The 21,628-nt window shown below is 40.6% G+C and overlaps 1 protein-coding gene and 1 long non-coding RNA gene across 5 annotated transcripts in view; one reads left to right on the top strand and one right to left on the bottom strand.

Annotated features, from left to right (window-relative positions):
* FOXN2 (forkhead box N2) overlaps positions 1–10,372 on the bottom strand; it is a 66,401-nt gene extending 56,029 nt beyond the window's left edge. For 2 of the 3 annotated variants that reach the window (XM_025466271.3, XM_049115878.1), the window contains exon 1: positions 9,910–10,111. The gene's annotated coding sequence lies outside the window, so the exon portion shown is untranslated. Of the gene's footprint in view, positions 1–9,909; positions 10,112–10,231 lie in introns of those variants that run through there. The other variant, XM_025466275.3, reaches the window with a different exon arrangement.
* The window catches only part of LOC112671946 (uncharacterized), a 52,990-nt gene continuing 41,729 nt past the window's right edge, over positions 10,368–21,628 (top strand). For both annotated transcript variants that reach the window (XR_007413795.1, XR_003143936.3), the window contains exons 1-2: positions 10,368–10,625; positions 11,029–11,071. This is a non-coding gene — a long non-coding RNA (uncharacterized LOC112671946). The remainder of the gene's footprint in view (positions 10,626–11,028; positions 11,072–21,628) is intronic.

Genomic DNA, 21,628 nt, shown 5'->3' with positions numbered 1-21,628 from the left:
CGCAGCGGTTTAGCGCCTGCCTTTGGCCCAGGGCGTGATCCTGGAGACCTGGGATCGAATCCCACGTCGGGCTCCCGGTGCATGGAGCCTGCTTCTCCCTCTGCCTGTGTCTCTGCCTCTCTCTCTCTCTCTCTGTGTGTGACTATCATAAATAAATTAAAAAAAAATTTTAAAAAAAAACAAAAAAAACAAAAAAAATGAACTTAAAAATATTATACAAGACATTAAAGAAAAACCTGTATCAAAAGCTCAGAAATGAAGTGACAGCATTCAGGAAAGAGTCTGAAATAAAAGGGAAAGAATAATTTCAGAAAAAATATATAAAAGGTATTTAAAAGTTGATTTAAAAATAAACCTATAAGATAAAGCCTTAAGAAAAACAGAAGGTGAAAAGAAAACAATCAAAAAGAAATGAAGAAGATGGGTGCAAGCTTAATTATAGTGTCTAGGTATATATACTTGATAATAAAACAAAAAAGAAAATTAAGAGAAAGTGCTGGGGCTGAAAATAAAAGTCAGGAGAAGCAATTATTTTTTGAAGTTAAGTGAGTTATGTTTGGGAAGAGGCATATATAGAAGTGCTTCTAAGGTGGCTGGCAAAATTCTATCCCTTAACCTGGAAGATGGTTACAAGGGTCTTACAATAATTCAATAAGCTACACATATGCTTTCTGCATTTACATTTTATTTTATAGTAAAAAGGATAAAAAAGGAATTTAGGAAAATCAAAAGCTACTTTTAGGTATCAGTAGACAACCGTAACAAAAAACTTGGGAGTAATCTTCAAACCAACTTCATAAAATGACATGGTAAACCAAGAGACAAATATTCCCACAATGTTTTGTCCTTATGTTTGGCAAACAGGATGATGAATCAAAAGTCTATTGTCTTACTATATAGTACCTACTTGTTCTGTTTCGCACATGTAACACATACTTTAAAAAGTATCTCACATTGATTCTTAGAACAAACTGCAACTAATAGTTAAAATGTATAAAAGATTTTTTTCAGTTAAGAGATACTCTAAAACTCCTAAGAAACCTCACCTTTGTGATAAATATGGTAGTCTTTAAAATAAATATAATTCAACAAACATTTATCCAGAATATATTATCTCTGAGGTATTTACACTCTAGTTGAAGAGATAAGTAACACCTACAATAGAAAGCTATATATAGTATGCACTGTGAGAAAGTTACAGGGTACTGTGGGTTCAGAAGAAAAAAAGGCATTTTACCTGCCGTACTGCATTAAAATTTTTTTTTTTTTTTGCATTAAAATTCTAACCAGACCTTTCTCATATTCCTCCAGTCTACCCGCCCCAGTAATGGCAGAATGATCTTCCAAATACCAAATGTCCTTTTAAAAACTCTTCACAGAAAAAAAAAAAAAAAAAAAAAAACTTCACAATAAATAACAAAATAAATAATATAAAATAAAATAAAATAAAATAAAATAAAATAAAATAAATAAAAAACTCTTCACAAAGTACAATATACAGGCAATTCAAAAGCTTTACAAGGACAAAATAGGCAACAAATGAGTGAAATTGGTCCAGTGTAAGACAAAAAAGAATGATGGAAACTGCCAAAAAGAAGATAGCTCCTTATAAATTTTAGCCAATTACCACTGTTTAGGAACATGAAAAACCAATGTTGCTACAAGGTTCAATTTTCCAGAAGATGACAGAACTCTAGTCACTTAATGTGAAACATACCAATATTTAAATATTGGCAAAAAATGCAAAATTGGGAGAAAAAAATACAACCCAAACAAAACACTGCTGCAGGCAAAGTCTGCGAACTCTGCCTTCAGAAATGGGTCTGACATTAATATTCCAATAGCTGGCTCCCGAATGTCTTCAAAACTGCAAAAATGATTGTCTTCCAATTTCAAAGGAAAAGTAAACAACTCTCTTAAAAAGTTTCTCTCTTAAAACATTAGCACCTGCTACCATTAGTTTGCTAGCAAGAGCTAGCAGATGACAAAACATAAGAAAAAGGAGAAAAGGAACATTTATTTGATAGCCACCTCAAAATTACTTAACCAGTTTTTGGCTGTTATTGTTTTATCAACAGTCATGTTTATGGGCACCATTTTATACTGCATACATGTTATATGGTCAAATTTTCTATTGCTAAAGATGTTTCTAAATCATATGATACAATCAAAAATATATACGTATTTGTTCTTTAACAAAGGGATACCATGAAACTCCAGAAAACCATGAGCCTAATAAAATCTAAAATCTTTGGTACAGTAGCCTATAAGCTCCCAGGAAAAATCTGGCTCCTGTTTGCCACTATTTCACACCACTTCAAATTTCCTGCATATAGTATGCTCTTTCATTTCGTCAGGTTTTTTTTTTTTTTTTAAGACTTTATTTACTCATATGAGAGAGAGAGAGAGAGAGGCAGAGGGAAAAGCAGGCTCCATTACAGGGAGCCTGATGTGGGACTCGATCCCGGGACTCCAGGATCATGCCCTGGGCCAAACAAAGGCAGGCGTCCACTGAGCCACCCAGGCTTCCCCTCTTCAGGATTTTAGATGTATTTAAGGCTCTCACTATTCCCATTTGCTAAAATTGCTTAACATCATCTCTCCAGTCTTCCTTGAATTATCTTTTTCCATCATGCTTCCTTAGCACCCTATATAGAACCCTATTATAGGGGCCCCTGGGTGCCTCAGTCAGCTAAGTGTCTGCCTTCGGCTCAGGCCCTGATCCCAGGGTCCTGGGATGGAGCCCTCTCGGGCTCCCTGCTCAGCCAGAGTCTGCTTCCCCCTCTGTTCCTCCTTCTATGTGTGCTCTCTTCTGCTCTCTCTCAAATTAAAAGAAAGAAAGAAAGAAAGAAAAAGAACCCTATTATAGAACTTACTTCCTATTTATGACATTTTTACACTTGATCCTAGCCAAAAGGCTGAGGAGCAATTACATTTTTATAAAGATCCATGATATACACATATAACTGAAACAAAATGAAATTACACTTTCACTTACCACATACAATACACTGAAATTTTCTATTCCTTTTTAATAGAAATGCTGATTACAGTTTACTACATTGGTTCTATCATCCACATAGGAAATATTGCACTACAAATCCTTGCAGGCAGAACTCAATATACTTATTTTTATGCTCTAGTATAGACCATTTAGTAAGCAAATGTTTAAATAAATAAATAAATAAATATAGCAGCATCCTATACTAGAAAAGTCAGAGCAAGGCTTTGAGATCAAGCAGACCCATCAGCCAGCAATCTTATAGAATCTCTGAGAAATGACTTAACCTCCTTGAGTCTCAAGGAGTTAATACCACTTACTTAACTCATTACAACAATAAAGTAGTAGCAATGCTAGAATAGGCAGTCTATAAATTAGGCATCAAATGAGAGAAAATGGCCTGTAAATACTAGTTTCCGGTCCCTATCTTCTATTTTTCCCTACTCCTTCCGGGAGGCAGATCAAGATGCAAGTGTCTCATCCTGGCAAATACCCATTTTTTAAAAACTTCAGGTCACAGTACATACAATATGAATTTTTTTCAAAGATTTATTTATTTTAGACAGAGACAGAGAGAGAAGGCTGAGGGAAGAGGCAGGAGAGCATCTTTAACCAGACTCCCCACGGAGCATGGATCCCATGCCGCTAGATCTCAGGGCTTATAAGATCATGACCTGAGTCAAAATCAGGAGCCTGAAGCTCAACGAACTGAGCCACCCAGGTGCCCTGGAATATGCATTTTTTTTTTTTTAAGTCTAACAAACCTGGGTTCAAAGACGCGGCACTACATTCACATACTTCTCATTATCTTTCTTTATCAATAAAAAAAAATACTTCCTGTAGGGTTGTTATGAGGAAAACATACTCTACATATTATATACTATGTGTCTAGTATAATTCCATGTCAGAATACAGTAGGTACTCAATAAAAGGTATTGATTGCTATGATTATTAATAAATCTTCAATAAGCATAGAAGAGGTAGCATTCAAACTGAACTTTTAAGGATGGAGAAGCTAGACAAAGGCATGGGGCAAACAAAAGGAACAGGAAAACCTTAATGTACAAGAAATCATTTCTTTTTCTGTATTTCCTCTTTTAAGATAAACCACAAGAATAAGTTCATCAATTTTCTCAATTCTCTACCTCCACGGTTATGAATAAAACTCTGAAGTACTATATTAGCTCTGTGTCAAAATCATAACTTAAATATTAAATTATGCTCAGTGGGCTGTACCATAGCGTAAAAGGTATAATGTATTAAGAACATTTTAGAATTTCAGTAAGAGTTCCAAACTCAAGAGTTCTAGTAACCCAGTTAACTAGAAAAAAATTAACTGAAATCCTCATTCAACAAGTCTTTCATCAAATTTTGTTGTTCAATAAAACTGGCACTATTTTATTGATAATATTCTCAATAACATTCCCAGTATTAGAATGGCATTACTCTTCTCTTAATTATACAGTGACTTCCCTTCAAAAATGTCTATTATCACTCTCGAAACTTTATTTTCTTTTCCATAAATAAAAATTACATCCTCTCATAAAGAAGAGAATAGAGCTATCCTTTTCCCAATGTGTTTTCCCCAACACATATTTCAAACCATTTCTAAGTGGCAACAGAACCAAATACTTAAAAAAATACAATCCAGAAGCCAAAAGTTTTCTTATACAACTTGCAAACTTTATAGATTATGAGGCTAATTAATGGTAATTAAACTCTCTTGGTAATTCCACAGGAATACGTGTATTGGGGAGAATCAAAGTAATTTTTCTTTATCTGTGTTGGTACAAAAAGGCAGTTATTCTTATGGTACATATATTTAACCTTTTGATTTATTTTGCCTTTTAGGTCTATCATAATACTATGTTCATAACAACATCAACATCTATGTAAGTGAGGGGATAAATTTTATATCAAGCCAACTCCAGAAGAGTAGAAATTACATCTCTTGTTCACCACTATATTCTTAGCACCAAAATACAGCAGATGCTCTAAAATATCTATCCAAGTTTAAATGTTTACTTATCGAAAAGAAAATTAGCTTGAGGGCAATAAAAAAATATATGAATCAAAATTAGATTAAGGCCTTAAGTATGGGATATGCTTAGCAACTCGTTTCTAAAAGAGTAGGGAAGGGATGGGGGTCAAATCTGGCAAACAAAGACCTCAAAGAGTGATTGTGAATATCCTCAATTTTATCATATTGTTATTATATACCCTTGGAGTAATGTGATAAGAATGGCACTTCACCTCTATTGTCTTCCTCCCTAAAACGCATGACCCTAGTCTACTCATGAAGAAAATATTAGACAACTCTCAACTGAGGGACATTCTCTAACATTTCTGACTAGTGAAATCTGAATAGAGTGTGTAGTTTACTTATTAGAAATGTAGCAATTTTGTTCCCTTAGTTATGACAAATGTACCGTAGTAAAATAAGAAGTTAACAACGAAAATGAAATGAAAACTGAGTAAGGTATACTATCTTGCAACTTTTCTGTAAATGTAAAACTAATCTAAAAAACTTATTTAAATAAAAAAACAGAGTAAGGAAAATAAGGAATGATCAAAATCCTCTGGAAGCAAATGTTGATAAACATTCTTTTGGTCTATGTTTGGTGATTAAGACAAAGATAGCATACTTCTATAGTGGATAGTGGAAATAAAATTATTAATAAAAACAATACTGTAGGCATGTATTAGTCTATAGTATTAATTATGAAATTATATATGACCAAAGCAAACGCCCTCTCAATTTTAGTTTCTCTAAAGTATCGTTCTTAGTCCTCAATATTTCATTTCACGCTACAACATAAATTCGCAACGTTAGCTGTCACTTCTATATTGAATGGACCATCCCACATTTCTAATCTTTAGTCACTTAAAAGCTATATTCCCCTTACTACCTCTAGTTCACTTTACACTCAACTAAATTCACCATCTTCTTGATGATGTTCCTCCTCCAAACCTCCCTTTCATAGTTACTAATTTTTTCTTCAATAGATTTCTCCCCTTCCCATGTCTCTCCATCCCCACAGTTAATAACTAGTACTACATACTGCTATCAAAGAACCTTCTTCAAATAAGGATTTTCATATTCCAAGGCTCAAATGACATCTTTTTTTGGGTGCTAAACCATATTTAAATTCAGAAGTGATACTTTCAAGACCATCCATAATTGGTTATGCTTTTGTACTCTTCACTTGTAAAGATCCTTCCACCCATCTTTCTGCCTCGTAAGTCCTGCCTTTCTTTTATTCAGAAAAAAATTAAATACTCACTAAGCACATCACATATACACAAGAAAATAAGATTCTTCTGGGTGGTCAAATACTTTACAATCTTCTTGGGGTGATCAAACCTAAAAAGATGACTAATGAAGAACACAGGCATTTGTTTCATTCAAAGCTGTATTCTCAGTTCCTGTAACAGTGCCTGCCTCATAGAAGTGCTCAGAAAGTATTTATTAAGTGAAAACATGGCGGTACAGAATGCTACAGCCAAAAGAATTACATGATATTTGAGAAGGTAAAGAATTTTCAGTTGGACAGGTGAGGGCAGGTCTAAAACTCTATGATTCTAAGGCTCTCAGGGCAGCCAAGACTCAAGCCCGAGTATTTCTTCAGGGGTTAAGAGGACGTGAGCAGGTGCATTTCCAACAGAAAAATACTACACCAGCAAAGGCAAGAAGTAAATAGTTATACAACATCGAAGTAGTAAATAAAGAACAGTTCCTGAAGGTTAGTGGATGGTAAAACGGGAGAAGACAGGGACCAAAGTTTGAAAAGTCCTGAGGGGATCCCTGGGTGGCGCAGCGGTTTGGCGCCTGCCTTTGGCCCAGGGCGCGATCCTGGAGACCCGGGATCGAGTCCCACGTCGGGCTCCCGGTGCATGGAGCCTGTTTCTCCCTCTGCCTGTGTCTCTGCCTCTCTCTCTCTCACTGTGTGCCTATCATAAATAAATAAAAATTAAAAAAAAAAAAAAAAAAAAAAAAAAAGAAAAGTCCTGAGAAGAAATTTGGTATTCATGCTTGACATAAAGGATGATACAATTCATGCTTGACATAAGAGTGATATAATGTTCAGGAAGATTAATCTAATAGGAGTAACATGGTTAGACTTGAGAAAGAATGAAGCCTCCCCTATCTAATCAAAACTCTAGGTTCCTTCTTTTAAGCCTTACAGCACCCCCCTGAATTATACAATTTAACTCCTAACTATATCCTCTCACAGTATAAATTCTTATTTTCATGGATGTTAATCTAGTCTTTTCAATCAAAGAATAGGGATTCAAATCGTAGACCTCTGTTTCTTCCCTAAGAAATCAGCAAAGATTGGACCCTCAAAACTTTTTTGGAGGACTTCTTGCATTTGCGCAAAACCCAGTTACCAAAATGACAACAATCTAAAACAGCAACACACAATACATCCTCTGAGTAGCTAAACTACCATAAAAACAAGAGTAAGTCCTGTTTGGATGGCACTTTTTAAAGTTTCATTTGATAGTTGGATCCCATAACTAATAATGCTGTTATCTTACAGCATATGTTTTCAGTGCTTCCTGCTTTATATAAGTATTTCATCACCTTATTTACTTTTCTTTCTCAACTAAGCATTGCTCTTAGTGGCCAGCACATACACTCATTTCTCAATCCCATTATCTTTTCTGTACTGAATCCTCTCCAAATCTTTTTATCTATTAACTTCATTGATTGAGAACTGTTGTTATGGCATAACTAAATTCTCATAAACGGTGCTGCTATAACTTCTCTACATAATTGTTTCAAACCTTCTAAATGTTTCCTGTGGTTTAGCACCCTCCAAGTAAAACTGATTTAAAAAAAAACATGTTACAGAAATAATTCAAATCCACCAAAGCATTTACAAAACGAAACATGCCTTAGTATGCAGAGATTACACCTAAATTCTAAAATTTTCCAAACTCTCCAAAAGCTTGGATTTTTAAAAAAATCTTCAACCCTTTGACTCTTTGCTTTCATGTATTCTCAAAATTAAATTTCGTTCCTTAAAAGAAAATCTGTTCATGTTAACAGTCACATTAAACATGAATACTTTTCCAAAAATGAGTTTAAGAAAGTGCACACAAACCAAACTTTTTTTTTTTTTTTTTTTTTTTAACCAAACAAGTATTTATTTCATCCCTAAACAAGTATTTTCAGTCATATCTTCTCAGGTCACAATTTTTATGGAAGAAGAAAAAAAATAAGACTTCTATAAAACTCAAAAAAAGAAATACTCCAGAACGTGATGATTTCTTCTTGCGTTAGAACCTCTCACTGATGCTTCTGAAATACAAACGGCTTTTTTTTTTTTTTTCCCAGAGTTGAGGAACTTCATAATGTACTACTCTCTTCCCCCACCACTCTTTAATGATACCTAACACTGCTGAGATTTTAGGGATGAATCATCAAAACAGCGGAGGAAGGCAAAAAACGTCCATATATACACGGACGGCAAGGAAACAAAGTCTTAAAATGCGGAACAGAGACAGACATGAACAAGTTCAGTTCTTTCCACTTCCTCATCTCAGAAAACGCCAAAGTAAGTGTGGATGCAAGGCTACAGCACGATCACAAAGCCCCTGGTACCCAGGAAGCCTCAGACCGAGCGGCGCTAGGGCAACTCTCACACTCGGGCGGCCACGTGGCTGTCACAATCAGAAGGCAGGCAGGAGAGACCGCACTAACTAACCTGGAAACAAATAACTGCCCCCCTCCCTCCACCCCGGAGTCGCGGCAGAAGAGGCGCTGTGCCGTTTCTCTGCACGCCAAGACTTTTTTCCCCCCCTTTCCTGTAAGGTAAAGTACAGAGGCTGCCTTAAAGAGACTTTCAAGCAGAAATCGGGTCCACGAAGAGCCCGAGAGTGCACCCCCACTGAAGTCGCTACGCCCACTCCAGCGACCGGAGGTGGGAACGGAGGCATTTCGCAAAGGTGGAGCTGCAGGAGCGTGGAGGGTGGAGGGTGGAGGGTAGAGGGTGGCATGATAGAGGGTGGAGGGTGGAGGGTGGAGGGTGCAGGGGCGCGCACACGGGCGGCTTTCCCCTGCCTCCCACCGGCCGCCGGGGTTTCAGACTCGCGGCTGCGGCTGCGGCGAGGCCAACCCCGCGGGCGGAGGGCCTCGCACACGCCCCCACGGCCCGCCCCCCGCCCCAGGCAGAAGACCGAGGGGCAGAGGTACCCACGGGCCCCAGCGGCGGCGAACAGGAAGTGGCCGTACAGCGGCGCAGAAAAACCCTAACTCCCCCCGCCCCCCGACGGGCGCCCGCGGGGGAGGGGCCAGGGGCCGGGGCGCCCCCCACATCCGGGACCCGCCCCTGTGCCCCGAGCCCCGCCGCCCGGGGGGCTGCAAGTGGCCTGCGCGCAGCGTCCGTCCGGCGCCTCCCCGGGCGCGCCTCGGCGGGGCCCAGCCGGGCCGCCCTCCACGCCCGGCACGTCGCGCTCCACTCGGCGGGGGCGGGGGCGGGGGCGGGGGCGCTGCACACGCTCCCGAGGGGCTCGGGGCACTTCCTCCGACAGCAGCCTGGCCCCGAGCGGAGCCTCGCCGGGCCGCCGGCACCCGCCCCCGGGCAGTCCCTGCCGCTCGCCAACAACTCCGAACTCCTCACGGGGCCGCCCCCACGCCCCGGAGCCCACACGGGACCCACGCCGCGCGCCGGGGACAGCGCGCCCCCCTCCCCGCCCCGTGCCGGCGCCAATTCCTCACAGGACAAAAATGTCCGGGCGCGTCACGGGACGGCCGCCTCCGCGCCCCACGCCGGCCGCCGGCCGCCGGCCGCCGCCGCACGCGCTGCCTCCGCCCCGGGAGCCGCGGCGCGGGCCGGGGCGGGGAGCGCGGACGCCCGGCGGCGCCGGCCCCGCAGGGCGCCACTCCGCGCGGGACTCACCGTCTGCTCGGCCGCCGCGGCGGGGAGGCGAGGGGCGGGCAGGGGAGGACACAATATGGCAGAGCCCCGCAGCTGCTCCCGGCGGCTTCCAGCAGCCGCCTCCGGGAAGACGCGGCAAAGAGCAGGCAGCGGCAGCTGCGGTGGCGGCCGCGGCAGCACCACATCCCCCTCCCGCTCGCTTCCTCCCCCTCCCGGCACCCTCCCCCGCTGCCATGGCAACGCGGCGCCGAGGCGATTAGCCCCGCCCCCCGCGGTCCCCGCCCCCCCCGCGGCCCCTCGGGAGGGGCTCGGTCCGCCCCTCGGTGCCCCGCCCACCTCCTACCTAAGGGCCGGCGCGGGGCCTCGCAGGCGGCTCGGGACGGCTGGCGAGGAAGGAAGGGAGATGCGGTGTCCGGAAGGGCGGGGTTCGCACGGAAGGCAGGGCGGAGGCGCTGTGTGGGCCCGGGCCGGGTTCGGGCTGAGGAGAGGCTGGGAAGGCGGGAAAAATGGAAAGGCCTCGCCTGTCCCGGAAGGGCCTATCGGAGCGCGGCGGGGCGCGGCGCGGCCGCTGAGTGGCCGGGGAGGCCCGGGGGCGGGGCTAGGGCGGCCTCCCCGGCGGCGCGGCCGGCGCGTCCTGGCGCGGGGACTGCGGCGGGGCCCCTCGACAGCCCGGGCTCCTGTGGGGGCCCCCGGGAGCCTTCCGCCATTGCCCAGGCTTTGAAAGCGCTGTCGAAACGGTAAAGCGTGAGTGTGAACTTCATATTGCACTCGCTTGACTGGAATTTTAAGAAGAAACTGAGCTTAGCGTGTTTGTGGTAAAGAAAAAAAAAAGACTCTGGAATCAGACCCAAAATTTAATAAGCATCGCATTTCCTGAGGCCTCACTAAGTGCTAGGGACCGAGCTAAATTCTTTACGTGCATTGTAATAACCATGATGCTAAGATAGCGTTGCCAGATAAAACACAGGAGTGTCCAATTATATCAGAATTTCAGGTAAAAAAATTTTTTTTTCAGGTAAATGTAGAATATTTTTTAATATAAGAATGTTCCATTTGGAGATACACTTCCTGTTTTTTTTTTTTTCTTTTTTGCTAAATCTGCAAACCCTACCCTAACTCTTACAAATTCCCACTTTACAGATAAGGAAACCGAGGCTTAGGAAATTAACCTGACAAATACAAGGTAAGTGGCAGAACTAAGGCTCTATTTTACAAAAATTATGATTCTGATCACTAAATTTCTGAGTATCTATATTATCCACATCTTCAAAAACTAGAGTAATGATCCCTGTCTCTAATGTGCTGAATGGATGGAGAGAAAAGGTATGTGAAAGAGACATGCATAGTGGCTGGTGTCATAGGAGGCTCACTTTCTTCCAGAACAATGAATGTTAACTGAATATTTACTATGTGCCAGGCCATGAGTATAAAGTGAGCTGATTATGAAACGAGCTGCCTACTGACAATAAAACAAGTCAAGCTGTGGAGATGACAGAGACATAGAAGAATTCTAGGCATCAGAATGTATAAAAACAAAAATGGAAGTGTTCAACCCTCATTCCACAGAGGAAAATGTTGTGTCTATAGGATTTGTCCAAAATCAGCTACTAGTTCCATTTATTTCTCATTACACCGTCCTGAAGGTCCTCATGACTGCATTTGGAGTAAGAGGCCACCCGGCAAAGATACAGTAAGCTTCAATTAAAACAAGAGTTGCTTCATTTTCTCCCTTCAGAGCAATCACTGTTACCCCCTCATGTGGACAAGTTGAAGGACGTTCCTAGAGGAAGAATATAGTAGAATTACTAGTTTTCAGAACTACTAGAATATAGTACTAGAATATAGTAGTTTTTGTTTTTTTGTTTTTTTTTTTTTTTTTACCACAAACAGGCTAGGGAGAAAGGAAGACTGACAGGAGGTGGCTTGTGAAGAGCCACAGCCTCTTCCTACCTTAGTTTTGCTTTATCTCTAGTGGCCATGGTGATCACTAGTATAATATAGGTCTTCCTCTCCCTACAGGTTATTGTAATAGTATCTTATTTGATATATTGAACTTTAGTTTCTATTTTTCCTTCTAATCAGTTTTAAACTCAGGTGACCAAACAGTCCTCCTCAACTCTAGAAGAATCCCAGAATTTGAAATCTGGAATGAATATATACTTTAAAGATAGGTCATCTAGGAGCCCAGTTTATCATGGATGCAAAAACAAATCCAGAACAGTCATGTAACTTGTCCAAGGTCAAGTAATGAATGTACTGCATTAGCATCCACTAAGATCTCTCTGCTGGGCCTCTCTACTGAGTAGAGAGGCTGGGAACATTTAAATAATCGCTGTGGATAAGGCTGAGGTCTCTTGGGAAATCTGTCACACTTAGTTTAGAGTCCAGGGACACTTGTATACTTAAAGGCTATTTTAGAGGACTTTGAACGCCTATCAAGGAAAAGCTCTGATTAAAACTAATGATGATTCAGAGTGAGTAGCTTTCCCCAGGAGTTTACAAGAGTAAAAAGGCTATGAAAACAGAGCTGAACTCTTTAGGAAAAAGAGGATCCTGGCATTTAAGATCTCTTGTGAAGTTTGTATTCTTCATTCTCCAAAATACTTTAAAGGAACATATTCACTAATAAACTTTACTGGAAGACAAATGCATTAGAAAATATATTGTTTGAAATGCCTTTGTATTTAGGCTGAAAAGTGATAGGAATGCAAATATACATGTTTTCAGTTCAATGTATTTAACACTCTATTGCATATATTTAACAAAGACTCTTTGATCATAGTTGGTGATTCTAAAAACAACCAGTTTGCCAATACGGAAATGTAGGCTTCAAGCCCCTTGAGGTCAATGACCATATCTTTTTCATCCTTACAGTTTAATTTCTTGGAACAGTTTTCAGGACAAAGGTGATGGTGAATAATATACGCTGATAAAAGAAGTAACTTTTCTCAAATTACAAGATACCAGGACTAAGATATAACGATCCTAAGTACTGGTATGCCAGTTGGGCTAAAAAGTTAGAATTGTGAATGAGAGTCTAAATTTTTTTTCCTTTGAGGATCTTTTTCAGTGTCTTTCCTAAGAGTAACTAACTGTATTTCATAATACCTATATTTCCATAGGCCCTGTTATTGGCAGTAATTTAGACCAATTCTCCTACTAAGGATACAAAAAAACCTTAAAAAAATATTTTAAAAATCAGGTATTAGAGAGCTAACAAGATAGAAATTACAGTCCATAATCTGAGAGTTGATGGAAACCCAGGGAATTCACTTATCCATTCCATAGAAGGTTGCTGAACAGGAATAGGGGCTAGTGATTAGAGCGCAGGATGTGCAAAGGGAGAAGGAGGATGACTTGGTTGAAGCCCCCTTGCTTTGGACAAGAAATCCGAATGGTTATATCCTAGAAGTAAAGGAGGGACATCTTAGTTTCATATCATCTCAACCCTGAGATTGGATTAGGGGAATTCCTTTAGCCTAATGCCCCCAAGCCCTTGGCAGAAGCAAAGGGAAATTTTCTCTGAAGTAAAGTAATATTCTCGGCCTCAAATCATTTGTACAGTTTTGCAAAAACTATGTCTAGTACACAGTGAAAAATAATGTCACCCAAAGAAACAAGCAAAAGAACCAACTGAAACTACAAAGAACAAAAACAGAGCAAAAGGGATTCAGATTGTGAAATTATCAGACACAGATTTGAAAATAACAATGCTTTCCATGTATAAATAAAGAAAACATGAGGTTAAAAATTTAGGCAGATAACTAGAAATTTGAAAAAAAGAACCAGATGAAAATTTTAGGACCAAAGAATTCACTAATGAAAATGACTCAGTGTTGGGTGTAACAGCATATTAGACACAGATGAAGATAGAATTTGTGAACTAGAGGATAAGTGAGAAGAAACTGTCCAGAATGAAGCATAGGAAAAAGGGTGGAAAATACAGAGCACAGGGAAAGCGCATAAAGATATAGTGATAAAGTTTAATATGCACATAGTTGGAATTCTGGAAACATTGGACAGAAATGATATTTGAGTTAATAAATCCCCAGCAGGTTATATACATACATATCTTTTTAATCCATACAGTTGACACATAGCTAGATCATGAAAAAAATGCTAAAACCCAAAGACAAAGAGAAAAATAGTAGTAGAAGAGTTAGAAAAAAATAGAATTTGATCTTTAAAGAAACAATAGTTTGACTTAGAACTGACTTTTTAATAGAATAGTCTGAAGCCAGAAAATGATGGCATAATAACTTTAAAAGACTGAAAGCAAATGTTTAAGAATGAAAGAGAAATTAAGAAATTTTCAAAAAAATTAAATACAATGTTTGTTACCAGCAGATTCACACTAGCATTCTTTAGGCAGAAGGAAAATGATCCTAGTTGTAATAATGTCAAAGAAACTTGAGGCAATTAAGATCAGTTAAAATGATAAAATTGTGGGTAAATATAAATGAATATTGGTAGTGAGTATATAACCCAATAATAGCAATGTCTTTCATACTTAAAAATATACAACAATGGTATATAAGTTAGGAGAAAGTAAATGGAATCAAGTGTTCTAAAATCTATTTATTGTCTAAGAGGATGGAAGAAAGTTACAATTAATAGTACACTCTGATAAGTCAAGAATGCATCTTATAATCTCTAAAATAATCACTAAGAGAGGTGTGCCTGGGTGGCTCAGTCAGTTTAGCATCTGCCTTCAGCTCAGGTCATGATCCTGTGGTCCTGGGATCCAGCCCAGCATCCAGTTCCCTGCTGGGAAGTCAGTGGGGAGTCTGCTTCTCCCTCTCCCTCTGCCTCTGCCTCTCCTCCTGCTCATGCTTTCTCTCATTCACTCTCTCAGATAAATAAAATCTTAAAAAAAAAAATCACTATAAGAATAGTAAAAGACTATGGTTTTGTTTTTTGTTTTTTTGTTTTTTGTTTTTTTTTCTGAGAGAGAGAGAGAGAGAGCGCAAGTGGAGGAAGAGGCAGCAGGAGAGGGAGAGAATCTCAAGCAGATTCTGAGCTGAGCAGGGAGCCAGACACAGGGCTTGTTCTCACAACCCTGAGATCATGACCCTGAGCTGAAACTGCTAGTCAGATGCTTAACTGACTGAGCCACCCAGTTGCCCCAGGCTATGGTTATTAGTTAAGGTTTTCCAGAGGAAAAGAACTAACAGGGATACACACACACACACACACACACACACACACACATTTTTTTTTAAGGAATTGGCTCAAGTGATTGTGAAGGTGTGGTAAGTTCAAAATCTGTAGGATAGGCTGGCAGGTTTACCCAGGGAAGAGTTGTAATTCAAGATCAAAGGCTGTCTGCTGGTAGAATTATTTCTTGCTCAGGAAGTCTTTCTTCTATTAAGACCTTCAACTGATTGAATTAGGCCCACTCACATTATGGAGGGTCATCTGCTTTACACAAAGTCCACCAATTAAACTATAGATTTCATCCAAAAGCACCTCCACAGAAATGTCTAGAATAGTGTTTGAACAAATATCTGGACACTGTGGTATAGCCAAGTGGACACATAAAATTAACCATCACACTATGCAATTTCCAATCTATAAGGGGGAAAAAAGGAATGGAGTAATCAAAAGTAATCAATCTAGAGGTGCCTGGGTGGCTCAGTTGGTTAAGTATCCAACTTGATTTTGGCTCAGATCATGATCTCAGATTCCTGAGATGGAACCCTGTGTCAGTTTCCATGCTTCGCACAGAATTTGCTTGAGATTCTCTCCCCTTGCCCTTCTCCCCACATAAGCTCACTCTTCCTCTCACTCTCCCTCAAATAATAAAATCTTAAAAAAAAAAAAAGTAATCAGTCTAAATGCAAAGTAGGAAAAATATGAGGACATACAACAGGTAAGACAAATAGAAAGTACTTCATCAAATGATAGATTTAAACCCAAATATATCACTAATTACATTAAGTGAAAACAGATCCTAATTTAATGAAAAAGATTGTTTTGGTTATCTATTGCTATTTAACAGTCTACCCTCATTAGTAACTTTAAACTACAACCATTTTATTGTATTTCATGATTCTATGGGTCAGGAATTTGGATAGGACACAAAATTGGATAGATGAACCATTCATCTCATCTCTGGGTGATGCCTGCTAGGGCTGAAACATCCCAGATAGCTGCTTCACTTCTCATGTCTGGCACCTCAGCTATAGGATAGCTCCAATGGCTAGAGGTTAGCTGGACCAGCTTCACTGAGATCATATGTATGTGGCCTTGGTTCTCACTGTTGATTGAGTTCTTTGGTTTTTTTGTAAATAGTTCCATGACTTCTTCCTCGCCACTTGACCCCTCCACATAATCTCTAGGGGAATAGGCAGACGTCTTACACACAAGTTCAAGGCTTTCAGAAGGATTATGGTCACTTCTGCTACATTCTGTTGGATAAAACAAATTACAGGCCCATTCCGGAGTCAAGGGGAGGGAAATACAGAAAGGTGTAAATATTAGTAGGTATGATAAATCTGGGACCACCAATTCATATAACCAGCTAGCATAGATTGTCATACTGGACAAAAAAATCCAAACCCAACTACATGCTGTTTACAAGGGATATATCTAGGACATTAAAATGCAGGAAGGTTGAAATAAAAGAGATGGAAAAAACTAAACCATGCAATATATTAATATTGGAGTAAGTAAATTCTAACACAAAAAGCACTACTAGAGACGAAGAGAAACTCTTTATAATGATAAAGATTTAGTTTGCCAGAATTTTTTTTAAAGATTTTATTTATTTATTCATGAGAGACCCAGAGAGAGAGGCAGAGACACAGGCAGAGGGAGAAGCAGGCTTCTCGCGGGGAACCCAATGTGGAACTTGATTCCAGGACCCCGGGATCACAACCTGAGCCAAGGGCAGATGCTCAACCACTGAGCCACCCAGGTGTCCCTACTTTGCCAGATTAAAAAAAAAAATCTAAGTTGTATTCCCCTAATAACATAACCTCATAGCACATAGGGCAAAAATTACAGAAATGTGAGGAGGAATAGAAAGATCAACAATTTTAGCGGGAGATGTTAACATATTCTGCTACTGATAAAATAGGCAGACAAAATATTCAGTGAGAACATAGGTTTGAACAACACTATTAGCAAAGTTGATTATAAAGGCATATTGAGTACATTTCTATAGTCTTTTACATATGAATAAATTTATCAATTTGTATTATTTCTGTTTTGGCTCATGAAGCTGGAAGGGACATCTGAGGATCCTGAGCCTTCAAGGTGGTTAGAACCTATCCTATGTTACAGATATATTTACCACTGTGTAACTTTACCTCTATGTTAAGTTCTTACCATATACCAAACCCTGTACATAGCACAGAGAAAAAAGTTACAGTTATAACTACAGACAAGCAAATCAGAAAGTATAATGTGGCATTATAAGTGCAATGATAGAGCTTTACATAAGGCGTAGTGGGAACCAAGTCCTAATTCAGCCACAGGAGATAATGTCTGAGCAAAGTTTGCAGAAAGAAAAGAATATGGAGTAGAAGTGGCAATGTGGGGGTGGGGAATGGAACCATACCTAGCAAAGCCTCAGCTAGGTGAGAGCATGACTGTTCAAGTCAGAGTACTATCAGTCATTTGGAATGTCTGGAGTATAAAAGGTTGCTCGAGTTAGGGGTTATCTGGTTGCAAGAAACAGAAACTCATGCCAGCTGGCTAAAGTAAAGGAGGAACGAATATAAAAATAGGCAAGGATTATGTGAGACAGAACTGTGGGAAGCATAGCCAGCATTACAAGAGCCCTCCTTCTCCGCTTTCCCTCCCTCATCTTCTGATCTCTGATCTGAGCTTTTCTTTGTATGTCTGCTTCCTTTCCTCTGCAAACGGGCTTCTCTGCTTACTTGTCTGCCTGCGTGATACTATGGCAGTCCCACATAGTGGCCCCCACACTGCGCCTCTGGCCTCCACCCAGTTTGCCCAACTTTCTTGCTTAGCAACCCACAGTTATTACTTAACTCAGTTTCCCAGTCCCAACTCCAAATTCCCAGGAGCCGTAATCTGACTGGTCCAGTTTCAACATGCATGTAGATCAGGGGTCAGCAAACTTATGGCCTTGGGAGTCGGACGGAGGTTGGCAAATCTGGCCTGCCTTCTGCTTTTGTAAATAAAGTTTTAATGGAACACAGCCACACACATTCATTTACATGTTGTCTTTGGCTGCTTTGATGTCACAAGCAAGAGTTGAGTAGTTGCAACAGAGAACCTATGGACCACAGAGCTGAAAATATTTACTCTCTAGACCTTCACAGAAAAGGACTGCTGATCCATGTGTTGGGTAGTTGGATGTGGAGACATAGGGCTCAGAGAGAGAGAGACAGCTCCAGTAATTGAAGCTTTGAAAAGTGGATAACCCCTTCCTCCTCTTTGCAGAAAAAGGATAATGGGAAAAAGCAGCTGAGGAAGTATTTTGAGAATGGAAATGTTTGAAGGCTCTAACACAGGAAAGAAAATAATCAGTCTCAAGTATGTGCTAAGTTTTTCACACAAAGGGTGGAAGAGTGCAAGACAGTTACTCCTTAATCTGGAGAAGTTCATTAAGATGCTAAATTTAGAAGAGAGTGTCACCGTAACTACCTTTAAATAACTCACTTGTGGCAAATTTCCCAGACCCTCCATAGTTAGCTCTTGCTGAGATGAACTGGCTGAGGCACAATATTTACTGTGTGTAGATTGTTAAATGCATGTCCGAAAGGTTCAGTGTTTACCTTTCAAAAGACAAAGAGAAGAGAGGCATTGAGAGAATGAAACACAGTTGAACTTGAAAAGACAAAGGCAGACAGACTAAGACCTGGGGAATAGATGGAGATGAAATCTAGAACTTATCATTTTGGTAAACTTAAGATCATTCTTAGGAAAATACACAATCTTTTGGGTTGAGTAGAAAAACTAACATTAGAGTTTTTAAAGCTCTAGAGATCATTCTTCTTTGTTTTTAAAGATTTTATTTACTTATTCATGAGAGACACAAAGAGAGAGAGAGGCAGAAACATAGAGGGAGAAGCAGGCTCCCTGTGGGGATCCTGGTGTGAGACTTGATCCCAGGACTCTGGGATCACGACTTGAGCTGAAGGTACACGCTCAACCACTGAGCCACACAGGTGCCCCTCTAGAGATCATTCTAATCCTTGCTATATTCAAAGTATAGTCAAGCACTCAGCAGCATTAGTATCAGCAGGAGTTTATTAGAAATGCGGAAACCCAGGCCCTACTCCAAACTCACTAAATAAGAGTCTGCATTTTTAACTCTCACAAGTGATTCATACACACATTAAAGTATAAGGAGCACTTAATTGGAATGGCAGTTTTCAGACTACTCAAAGTAGAAATCCATGAAAGATTTCCATGAAATCTTATATAGAACCCAACTCTATAAAACAGATCACAGTGGACCTGCTGTGGTTGAAAATGGGCTGATGCTAAAAGGCAGCTAAAGGCTGGGAACACCCAGGCATTTTCATACAGTGTTCCTCCAGGAACACAGTTTGAAAACCACTGATCTAATGGCTTGAGAGAAGTACAATCAGAATCTTTAGGGCCAGGCTCTGTCAAATTCCTAAGCTCTCTCTCTCTTTTTTAAAGATTTATTTATTTGAGAGAGAGAGAGTGAGTGAGTGTAGGAGGTGAGAGGAGGGAAATAGAATCTTGAGAATCTCAGGCAGACTCCTGGCTAGGTGCAGAGCTCATCGCTGGGCTCCATTTCATGGCCTTGAGATCATGACCTGAGCTGGAACCAACCGTCAGACACTTAACCAACCAAGCCACCCAAGCACCCCTCCCAGGCTCTTTTTTACTTCTACCTCACTGAGAACTTCTACAATGAATCCCTAATAGTGATAGGATTTGTTCTGCCTTGTGAGAGTTGAAATTTTTAAAGACCTAGAAATCACTGATCTAGGTGACTTTTCTCAAAGATGGGGAAACTAAGGCTTTAGAATGTGACCAATGAAACTCAGTAAAAACATAGGTACAGGAACACCTGGGTGGCTCAGTGGTTGAGCATCTATCTGCCTTTGGCTCAGGGCGTGATCCCAGAGTCCTGGGATTGAGTCCCATATTGGGCTCCCTGCAGGGAGCCTGCTTCTCCCTCTGCCTATGTCTCTTTCTCTCTCTCTCTGTATCTCTCATGAATATGTAAATAAATTTAAAAAAATTTTTTTAAACCCCACATATGTACATTTAAAATTATACTAATCACTCACAAAAGAGGCTACTAGGGCAGCCTGGGTGGCTCAGCAGTTTAGCGCCACCTTCAGCCCAGGGCATGATCCTGGAGACCCGGGATTGAGTCCCATGTCGGACTCCCTGCATGGAGCCTGCTTCTCCCTCTGTCTGTGTCTCTGCCTCTCTCAATCTGTGTGTCTCTCATGAATAAATAAATAAAATTTAAAAAAAAAGACTAAAAAAAAAACCACACAAAAGAGGCTGCTATAGATTGAATGTTGTATCTGCCCCCACAACCACTGCCACCCAAGTTCATATGTGATTAGGTGATGAGAGGGGAGTTGTACAGAATGGGATGAGTGCCTTCATGGAAGAGACCCCACAGAACTTATATGCCCCTTCCATCATGGGAGGTTACAGTGAGAAGATGACCAGCCATGAACTGGGAATTGGGTTCTCACCAGACACCAAATGGTGGGACTTCCCAGCATCTAGAATTGTGAGAATGAGATACTTGTTTTTTGTAAGCCACCCAGTCTTCGGTATGGTGTTATGTCAGCCCGAATATACCAACACAGAGGGAAGCCTAAAGCTTCATAATTCTTAGGGATAGAATAAATTCCATATCCCTTCTAGTCCCTCCCTCCTTAGCAGTCGAGTAGAGAGACAGTTTGTACAGTTTTTAAAAGCTGTAAGCTTAGACTTGGGTTAGAATTCTGGCTCTGCTACTTACTAGCCCAGGCAAAATTTTTCCACATTTTCTCAGCGTCTTCATGTCTAAAATGAAGACATGTGGAATGGTACAATTCCAGCCTCAGAAGGGTGCTATGAGGCCAATGTATGTGAAACAATTGAACACATGGCCTGGTGAATAATAAGTGCTCAGTAAATGCTAGCTTCTATTGTTATTTTTAAATGAACAACAACTAAAAAGTCAACCTAGTTCAATTTTAGGAATTGCCCAAAAGGATTGTGCAAGAAAAGCTAGAGAAGTGTGTTTCCTTCTCCGCTGCTAGAAGAATAAAACAAATTATATCTATAGCAGTTGGGTATCCAGTAAATAGAGTTTATTTAAAATTAAATACTGCAGTTGTGAAACTGACTTTTTTTTTTTTAATTTTTTTTTTATTTATTTACTTATGATAGTCACAGAGAGAGAGAGAGAGGCAGAGACACAGGCAGAGGGAGAAGCAGGCTCCATGCATCGGGAGCCTGATATGGGATTCGATCCCGGGTCTCCAGGATCACGCCCTGGGCCAAAGGCAGGCGCCAAACCGCTGCGCCACCCAGGGATCCCGTGAAACTGACTTTTGATAAATTAGGTAATTGCTCAGGGAAAGCAGCATTAAAGAGATTCCAAGTTATATTATAGCAAATATAAATTTTTGTTCCACAGTAGTTTGCATTTAGACTTAGGCATTTTTAGTTAACTATGGTCAGTTGCTGCTTCACTCTGTCTCTTTGATTGTGCAACCCCAAACCTTGAAGTCACCTTTGACTCCTTTCTTTCTCTTATACCTTTAAAATGTGTCTA

The sequence above is a fragment of the Canis lupus genome, chromosome 10 (assembly GCF_003254725.2).
Source record: "Canis lupus dingo isolate Sandy chromosome 10, ASM325472v2, whole genome shotgun sequence".
Classification (NCBI taxonomy): Eukaryota; Metazoa; Chordata; class Mammalia; order Carnivora; family Canidae; genus Canis; species Canis lupus.
The sequence above is the reverse complement of the archived record's forward strand: the minus strand, read 5'-3'. Positions and strand labels throughout refer to the sequence as shown.